At 40.2% G+C, this 9,401-nt stretch overlaps 1 long non-coding RNA gene across 1 annotated transcript; it reads left to right on the top strand.

Annotated features, from left to right (window-relative positions):
* Nucleotides 1–390: 390 nt before the first annotated feature.
* LOC135423732 (uncharacterized) lies at nucleotides 391–6,323 on the top strand. The gene is made up of 3 exons (XR_010434930.1): nucleotides 391–1,697; nucleotides 3,307–3,487; nucleotides 6,218–6,323. It is a non-coding gene; the product is annotated as an uncharacterized LOC135423732 (long non-coding RNA).
* Nucleotides 6,324–9,401: the final 3,078 nt, after the last annotated feature.

The raw sequence follows: 9,401 nt of genomic DNA, 5'->3' as shown, positions 1-9,401 counted from the left end.
TTTAGCAGATTATCAGTGTTCAAAGGCTAAAATGCAGTACAACAAATATGTAATTACTTGGTTTGCAGGTATTTGTGCTCATGGTTCAGAGTCTGAGTTGTATTCATCTAAGTTAATGGAAGACTTTATTTCATTTTCATTGGATTTTGATTAGATTTTGGAAATAAATTTTACATACCTACAAGGGTTTTTTTCAAAGGAGGATACTAAGAAAAGAATGATAAGCTATTAAATATACAAATGAGTTGCTTTCCATATTCTTAATAGTCTTAGTACTTTTCCCCTATAAAGAATATGCCTTAAATTTGGGTTTGGTTTATTTTAAAGCAAACTACTAGTACTTTACTAGTTCATAACCAAAAAATGTTTGATATTTGCAATTTCCAATAGATCTTTAAAATGTTTCTGTTTCTTTACTCCTGTGAGAAGTTTGTGTGGGGAAGAGTAATCACTTCTATTTAAGAGAAGATACTTTACAGAAAGAATTTATTTCTAGGCTTTTGGCCACAGCCAAAAATTGATTAGTGCATCATGGGACTATTTCATGTTGCAGGCTAAAAATTTCACAAGCAGGAATGATGAATGAAAATGCTGGAATATGAGGAATTTGATATTGAAGGTTGTGTGTTGTCATAAATGTGGATTTTCTAAAATTAATGGTTTGGTTTTGTGAAAAACACTAAAATTCTGACAGGAAACCTTGCTTTCATATTTCCTCCTTTTGCAGACAGTGAGTTTGCAAGTGGTGTGTTCCATTATGTTAATGGATTAACAACAAGAACGTGGGACATTCTTAGGACTGGTAAAAACCAGCTCAACATGCTTCAGGCGCTGAATGGACATTCAGCTCTTGAAACAATGAATGCTGTTTAAACTTCTGCTTTCCTTGGCCAGTTCTGGAGTTGAAATGTCTTTAACAAGAGGAACAAATATCTGACACCACTGCAGTGTAGTGTGTTTTCCTCTTTCATTAACTGGCAGTGCATAAATGTTGGGGGAAATGTAAAATAAAGTTACAGATAATGTAGTTTTGTTGTCGGGTCTTGGGAATTACTCACTGGTAGAGGCTACACGAAGGGCAAGAATGTATAACAGCTGTAGCAGCATTATAATATCCTACTGACATTTCAGAATTATGGAATGCTGCATTTCACCTGATGGCCATGAATATCCTGCATTTATATTTCTTTTTCTCCCTTTGTAACATGAGATTAATATCCATCATTTTATTAACCCTTAAATTCAATTATCAAGAGACACAGACCCTGAGCTTTAAGATATGGCTTTAAACTCTTTTCCTGTGATGACACTGATCATGGATGGAAACGAACTAAACCAGGTTTCCTTTTTCCCGTGGTGAGGAATTCCCCCCGATTCTGCCCCGAGATAATGTTTTCATTCCCTGCAATGATGAATGCTGTGTAGAATGCTTCCATCTCAAGCACAAAGAGAAAACAGATGTGTTTACATTGTCTCCATGGAGACACAAAGACACAAGCTAAATTCACACTAGCATCGGGGAGAAGATTCCTCCTCCTTTGTCTTCCAGAGATGGAGAATTGCAGGCAGAATATTTGAAGCAAATGAGACAGAACTCTCTACAGACCATTTTTCTCCCCTGCCTTTTCAGCAAAGGATTCTTTGTGTGATCCTTCAGCGAAGATTCCGGAATCCTGTAATGGCTGTTTGTAGTGCCAGTAGGAATTCGCTAAGAGTTTAAAATATTATCATTTTAATGAACATCTTAAGTAATGATAAACAGGTAATTCTCTACAACTACTTCATTCCTTGCCTCAAACACACCAGTCACTTCAATTTATCCAGTGAGCTCGTGTTACTAAATGCAATGGAATCATACGACCTTCCTTCTGTCCCTTGGTTGAAGGATCATTTTCTACATTTCCATAGACATTAACTGGAAAATATTTTTCTATCATATTTTTATCCCTTTGCACTTGCCTATTTTAATGGATCTTTACAATTCACCACTGTGTTTCTCCAAGCAACTGCACTTTGGCCATACAACTCATATGACAAGAGGTCAGTGTGAGTGTTTTGGGGCTCACAGTGTCTAGGAGAGGAAGGGAGAAACCTTTTTCCTTTTCTGCCCTTTCTCTGGAGACCACAATTTGTTCACAGAGCTGAATGTATCCTTATAAAGTGAGGCAGTTTTTTAAATAAATAAAGTGAAACAAAAGAGCAAAGGATGAGTGTGCACAAATACTCAAGCCAAAGAAGTTTTGTCAGTTCATATGTATGCATTCAAGCTGTTATTTAGGAAAATGTGCTCTGAACTAGAGCCATTTTCAGAAACCTTCATGTAGTGGACAGAGCTTTGGTTTATTAGTATTTTTGGGAAATACATTTTAAAAACTTAAAACTAAACCCTAAAGAGAGAAGCAATTGTGTGTTGTCTTCAAATTAATTTTCTGGGAAAAAAAATCTTTAAATAAAATTATTATTATCAGGTTTTAGTTGTACCTTCCAAACATGCATGTCCCTGCATTCCATCTAGAAACGGTACAAACCCACCTTGAAATATCTCATTTTTTTTCTCGATTTAGAAGTCTAATCATTCAACTACATAGAAAAAATAAAAATAATTGGATGGCCAATCCCATAGTGAAAATGAATAGCAGGAATAGAGCAGATGGTGAGGGAAGAATCAAGAAGCAGACGTGAGTTCAACAAAACACGTATTTCAAAGAATTCTTCACAGATCGTGATGTGAATGAATAATTTTTTGAAGGAAAAAAGATAGCATGCTGAATAATTGTTAAATACGTGAATAATTGTTCAATACATGTAATTCCTCCAGGTCTCAATGTAGTTTTAGTTACAATATCAAAGACCCAAATGAGAAACCTCATACAAGTGAACATCTCATTTAAGAAGAGGCTGCCATTTGTATATATAAAATTGTTCTTGTGCAGAAGTATTTATAGGATCAAGGCCCTAAACACCATATATGTGTCCTGCTTTCAGTTGAGATAATTTTCTTCCTAGTAGCTGGTCAGTGCTGTTTTGGATTTAGGGGGAGAACAGTGTTGCTGCTAAGGGCATCATTCAGTCGCTGGGGAGCAACTGCATTGTGCAGGACTTGTCTTGTATATTCTTTTATCACTATTATTATTATTTCCCCTTCATTTTCTGTCCTGTTACACTGGCTTTATCTCAACCCATGAGTTTTCCCTTTTTTTTGTGGTTCTCTCCCCCATCTTGCTCCAGGGAAGTGAGTGAGTGGCTGGGGGGTGTTTAGTTGCCCGCTGAGTTAAACCACAATAATGTCAAGTCTTCTTTTTGCAGAATACCCAGCAGAGAAAATGTTCATAAAAGGTGCCTGAAACCAGAATTAACAAGGCTTCTTCCTCAAAAATTTGCCATCAACAGCCAGGAAATTGTTCTGATTGATCAGAGGATGTATACACCTTCTATGTACACTCCTGGATTTTTTGTCAAAGATCTCCAGATAGTCCCCTAAATTTAGGTTTGTATTTTCACTGTGGTTTCTCCTGCAAATACTAATTTAAATATTACATATTCCAGTCACCTCTGTGAACAAGTACACTTAGTTTTCTGTAGTATGTGATTTCCTGGACTTCCTGTGATGCACATGAAAGCTCAGTCAGAAGAATGACAGATGCAATGCAGGAAACAGAGTCTAAACTCAGATTCACAGAGGAGAACGAGGCCATATGGACATTGGTTTTCTTTTTTCCTTCAAGCACAGTATTTTGAGGAACAGTTTTACAGAACATTTTCTCATCTTTAACTTTTTGTTGGTGATATGAAATAATTGTTCATCAGTTCTGTACAACAATATCTCAGATTTAAAATAGTAGGGTTTTATGTTGAAAATCAAGTTGAAATTTAATACTGGAACAGTTATTTTTAATCTTGTTGCTAGACTAAAGAAAATCTTACTGGAGTTGACATTCAAAATCATGAAAGACATCATGGCTTTTCTGTTTCTGTAAAAAATGGAAGTCCTGCGTGGGTGGTGTGATTTCTTCTGAGAATTTCTGTGATGACTCCACACACATGTAAAAGAAATGTCTAAAAGAAAATAAGACCTCCCCATGTCTTCATTACCCTGCAGTGCTTGGAGTTATCTCTGTCTGCATTCACTGTCACCTCCCCCATATTTCAAAAGTCTTTCCACTGCAGGCAGACTTCATGGCATCTTGGATTTCGCAGTTGTACCTCAAGGCTTGAAGCCTTGTTGGATCTGTTGCCTAAACTGTTTTGTGAGCTGATTTCAACTCATGCTAACTTCATTTTCAAGGCAGTTCTCCATACTTTGGGACACAAGAGCAGCATGTGCAAAAGCAACACACACCTGTTGGAATTTAGTTTTGTAGTGCAGAGCAAACATTTTCCTTGTTGCATCACATGATTTAAACTAAAGCTTTAGAAGTTTTTTTTTCTAATTCATGGGGGCTGCCAGGAAGCAGAAAAAGAAAATCTGTCCCAATAATTTTTCATCCATTTAGATCTACTGCTTGAAAGTTGTTTGTATGAAAGCCCATGGAGGATTTAATAAATAACAAACTCAAGACACATTACATCCTGTCATTCTGGTCACAAGTTTCCAATTTCATCCTTTATAATACCCCAGTTTTCTTACTAATGAAACCTTACAACTTTTTGTCATCATCAGGTTCAGTCCTGATTCTGTGAATGTAATGAAAATATGAAAGTGGAGCTTTTGTGAACACAAATCAAGCTTTTTAGGCAGCTCCTCATCAGTCTAATTTCTACCTTTGCTACCACTAGTAATAAAATATTTCTGATATGGCATTTTATTAAATGATCCCTTGAAGTTTTGGTCCATTAAGTCTGATGTATTTTTCTTCTGCACTTCCTTAGATAATCAATTACCTTAGGAAAAAGATACTGCATTAGTCTGGTATGATCTACTGTTGCTAAATCCATGTTGTGTTTTGTCTCATTCCCACGATCCCTATATCTTTATTTTCCTCTTTTCTTCAACCTTTGTTGTGAAGCTCAGTTCAGTGATTTTCAGGTGAGCCATTCTTAAATGCCACGTGGACACCATCTTCCCTTTCATTGTGAACATGCCTGCAGCAATTCTGGAGGGTCATAGTTTTATTTCAGTACAGTCAGACCCTTGAAGTGAGAAGTTAAATTGCGTTTGTCCTCCATTTATTTGACTTTATTCTCTCTGTTCTTTGCCCTGATGATTGGCCAGTTGGTTTGTTTCTCCTTCCACTTGAAGACTTATTTATGGCTGGCAGCTTCAGTCCTAAGTTGATTTGATTTACTTTCATTTCTTGTTTAATCTCCAGATGAAGCTTCCAGCTGGCTGATCTCATTTTATTTTGTTACAAGAGCTAAGCTGGTGCATATTCTTTCCAAGGGCTTCTGTGGAAATGAGGAGGAGAGCAAGGCAGCTCCCTGTAGAACACAACTTGGGAATTGCTGTTACAGAAGTTTCTCAAGCTTGCAAAGTGCAAGGAGATAATGACAACTAGAGAATCCTGAGCCAGCACCACTGTGATGATCTGCAGACTCAGTGTTTAGAGTTGGGTGTCCTGTGTTATACTGAAGAGCAGGGACTGTGCCAGGAAATAAAATGATATGGCCTGTGCTGGTGGTTTTCTTTACAAGAAGTATCCTGAGTAATTTTTTTTTTTCTGTGCTAAGCTCAGACATTCTGCCTTTGAATTGAAAAAAATGACGGATTTCAGATAACTGAAATCCCACTGGCATCTTGGAATGCCAATCTGCTATATTTGACACAGATTCCAGTGAGAGTGGTGGTGGGGAGAGAGATGAAAACAGTAGTTCAAAACCAAGGGTCAGAGCAAACCCAGAATCCTGCGTGACATAACATCTGATCAAAGTTTTGTTTCTTTCCTTTGTCTTTTGCTCATGCTAACACATGTAAAGAGATTGTTTAGTCCAGTGATCTTGTGTTGAAGTACAATCCAAATATATTTTCTGATATGAGAGATACAACTCAATTTCTGTGATTTCATCTGCTGCTTTTAGGGTAAGTGCAGGGGATGCATTATAGCTCTCAGAACATGAGTTACAGACATAAAGCAGTAAAAAGATCTGTTGTCAAAAACCAGGATAGTGGCAAACTATTAAAGAAGCTGTATCCTGAAGTGATGTAGAAATATTTGGAATTCACTATTGTGCCCAAGCAACCATGTAATTGCAATGTTTTGACTTATGCTTGCATTTGTAGGTCTCTACTGGATGGAAGATATCAGACTTCTGCATGTGTGTCTAAATTCTCTCTGCTGACTGAGCTAATTGGCATTTCATTGAGCCAAAAAGTCACTTCTGTCACATTTTCTGTCCATGATGTTTACTGCCAGCCGTGTTGGATGCATCTATGCCATAGCTGAGCATTTGCCCTTGGAGGGGAAGTGATTGAATGACATCCAGTAGAAGGATAAAAACCAGGGTTAGAGGCACTACAGATCTGATTGAAGATGTGCAGTTGTCCTCTTCAGATTCTCTTCTAGGTCTCTTTTTAGACAAGCAAAAGATTGGGGACCTACTCCGACTGAGGAGAGACCTTGTCATCGTCTGCAGCTTCCTCCTGAGGGGCAGTGGAGGGACAGCACCCATCTCTGCTCTCTGTGACCAGTGACAGGACCCGAGGGAAGGGCTGGAGCTGTGTCAGGGCAGGGTCAGGTTGGATCTCAGGAAAAGGTTCTTCCCCCAGAGGGTGGTTGGCACTGACCAGGCTCCCCAGGGCAGTGGGCACAGCACCAAACCTGCCAGAGCTCAAGGAGGGTTTGGACAAGGCTCTCAGACACGGTGGGATTGTTGGGCTGTCTGTGCAGGGCCAGGAGTTGGACTGGATGATCCCTGTGGGTCCCTTCCAGCTCAGGATATTCTGTGATTCCATGTGACAGTCACTTAGAAGTCACACCATGTTGCTTTCAGTCTTCTACAAGCTGTGTATGCCTTGGCATTGTGAGCACAAAGGTGCTGGTTTTGGCTCTGTGGTTTTAGCTCTTCTGTAATAACTACCCAGCTAGCATCCCTCAAGTGGGGTGACTTTCAGCCTCTGCCATTCCCTCAGGTCAAAGTGATGCAGCCTCTGGAAGGGTGCTCTGAGTCTCCTTCCATAGTCCCTTGGGTCCTAATTATAGTTCCTTACAGTGAGGCCCAGCCAGGCAGCACTCTCAGCTCTGAGCTGTGCCAGCTGGAGTTCCCTTCTGCTCTGCACTCTGACTCACAGCTGCCTGCTGTGCCTGGCGAAGTGTTGGTCCACCTCCTTACACTGGGCCATGATCCCAAAGATCTGTTAGTCCTTAAATTAGTCAGGGATGTTGGAAAATTTGAGTATCCTAAAAGGAAAGCAGGAATCTATTTGGATTTCAGCTGGGTGTGCTCCTGTGGTACAGTAATTCCACTTTCACAGTGGTGCAGACAGGCAAAGAGAACTAAGTTTGTATTTCAGCAAATATTTGGAAACGTACTTTTTTCCAGCTTGGAAATTCATTCCACATTTAAAAGGTAAATAATAACAAATCTACTGTACTCATACCATGTATTTTCCATAAAGATGTTAGGGGTCAGAGCCCATCTTTATATCCCATCTGCAACAAAAGCAGGTGAGGGGAATGCAAAGAATTGAAAGAGGCAGGAAATGCCTCTTTTTGTTGTGGTGCCATTTGCTTTCAGATCCACACAGAGGATTCTGGCCCAGGTCACAAAAGTGTTGTTGAAGCAATGGCCAGGCAGGTGGGGGCTGAAGCAGGGGATAAAGGAGAATGAGTCGTTTTGAGTCTGCTGCAGACCTCCCATGAGAGGGAGGTCTTAGACCTACATGTTCAGTGCCCAGGTTCACGTGCCCATGTTCAGTGCCCAGGTTCACGTGCCCCTGGTTTCAGCACGAGTCAGACACACAAACAGTTTTGTCTGGGCTAAGCACAAACCTCTGGGCTACACTTCTCTTTCTGCAAAATGGGGACAGAAGCCCTGTCCTGCCACGCAGAAGCTTTGAGGGTAAATGCAATGAAGGCTGTTAGCATTTTGTGTACTGGCCATGTTCACGTATGATAGGACCTGAGGTGGTAAGCTCACTTTTGCACTATCAGAATTTTTAGGAATGGAGAAAGGCAAGGCAATGTCTACCATGTGTGGTGCTCTAATGTGACAGTTTGCAAACAGTATGATGCTCAGGTGTCAAGGCTACTTTACACATAGTTCTTTTGCCTGCTCTGCTGTGTGCCAGTGTGGAAAAGGTGAAAGTGTGTGGTCTGAAAGTGTGAGGTGGCAGTTCTGCTAATAGTGGAGCAATGAATCAGGGGAAGCTTCTAGAGGGATCCTGAGCTGAACAAGACCCTTCCCTGTTGTGAAATTCTCCTGGACCTTGTTCTCAAAAGCCTGACAGGGCTGTAAACTCAGGAGAGAATTCCCTGGAGCTCTTTTGCACCTCCCTGACTTTCCAAATGGGCGTTTTCTCTCCTGTAGATTTCTTAAAGAACAGAACAATTTAACCCCAGTGTAGAACCAGAGTGGGGGGAAACTATTTACACTGACTTCATCTGTATGTGCTGAACAGTTTCTTGAGCTGCAAAGCTTTCCCTGTGTGTGTGTGTTGTGTCAGAGCTAGGTGATAAAAGGCTGGACAGCATGAGGTAAGTGTTTAGAGAGCTGGTTGACATCCTGAAAATTACCAGGACCCTCTGCTGAAACCTCTTACACCCTTGTGCAGGGCTGATTTCCATGGCAGCTGCCCAAGAGCCCGTTGCAGAGCTGGGGATCGTGACTCTCACATCCCTCCCGTGAGCTCTGTCAGCCCCGGGGTGGGTTCCAGAGACAAGACCTGCATTCTTCACTTCTGAGCTGCTGCTGCTGAACCTTGGGGTGGGCAGTGAGGAAACGAGGGACTTGGGTTTCAGCCAGAGTGGTATTATTTGAAACACTTACTTAGATGGTGAAAGAACTGAAGCAAAATTATGAGTTTTAGTGCCTTTCTAGGGGACACCGTAGAATTGAATTAAACAATACTATTCCTTTTGGAGAGTTCAATATGGTGAAGTTTGGGGGTTGTTTGGTTGGGGTTTTTTTAAAATTAATGCAGGATGCTCCCACTCCAGATCAAATTTATGTATATTCTTGTAGTTATGTCTGTACAACTGTTAAAAAAGTAAAGCTTGGTTGGTTTAGACTTTTTCTATAATGGAAGTCTTTCCTGAAATTCACAGGGTGGGAAATGTATATGCATAAGAAACTGGAGTGATTTATAAAAGGAAACAATAGCAGTTAGCAGAGATTATTTTTATGTTGACATATTTGTAATGCCTTATTTCATGTATTTCCTTTAAGAAAAGAAATGTAATGTGGCTGAACATTTCAAGGAGTAGCTGAGACACCAGGGCTGGAAGGTACCCCTCTGCTGAGGGATT

This window comes from Pseudopipra pipra, chromosome 17 (genome assembly GCF_036250125.1).
Source record: "Pseudopipra pipra isolate bDixPip1 chromosome 17, bDixPip1.hap1, whole genome shotgun sequence".
In the NCBI taxonomy this organism is placed as follows: Eukaryota; Metazoa; Chordata; class Aves; order Passeriformes; family Pipridae; genus Pseudopipra; species Pseudopipra pipra.
This window is presented reverse-complemented; position numbering and strand designations above follow the sequence as displayed.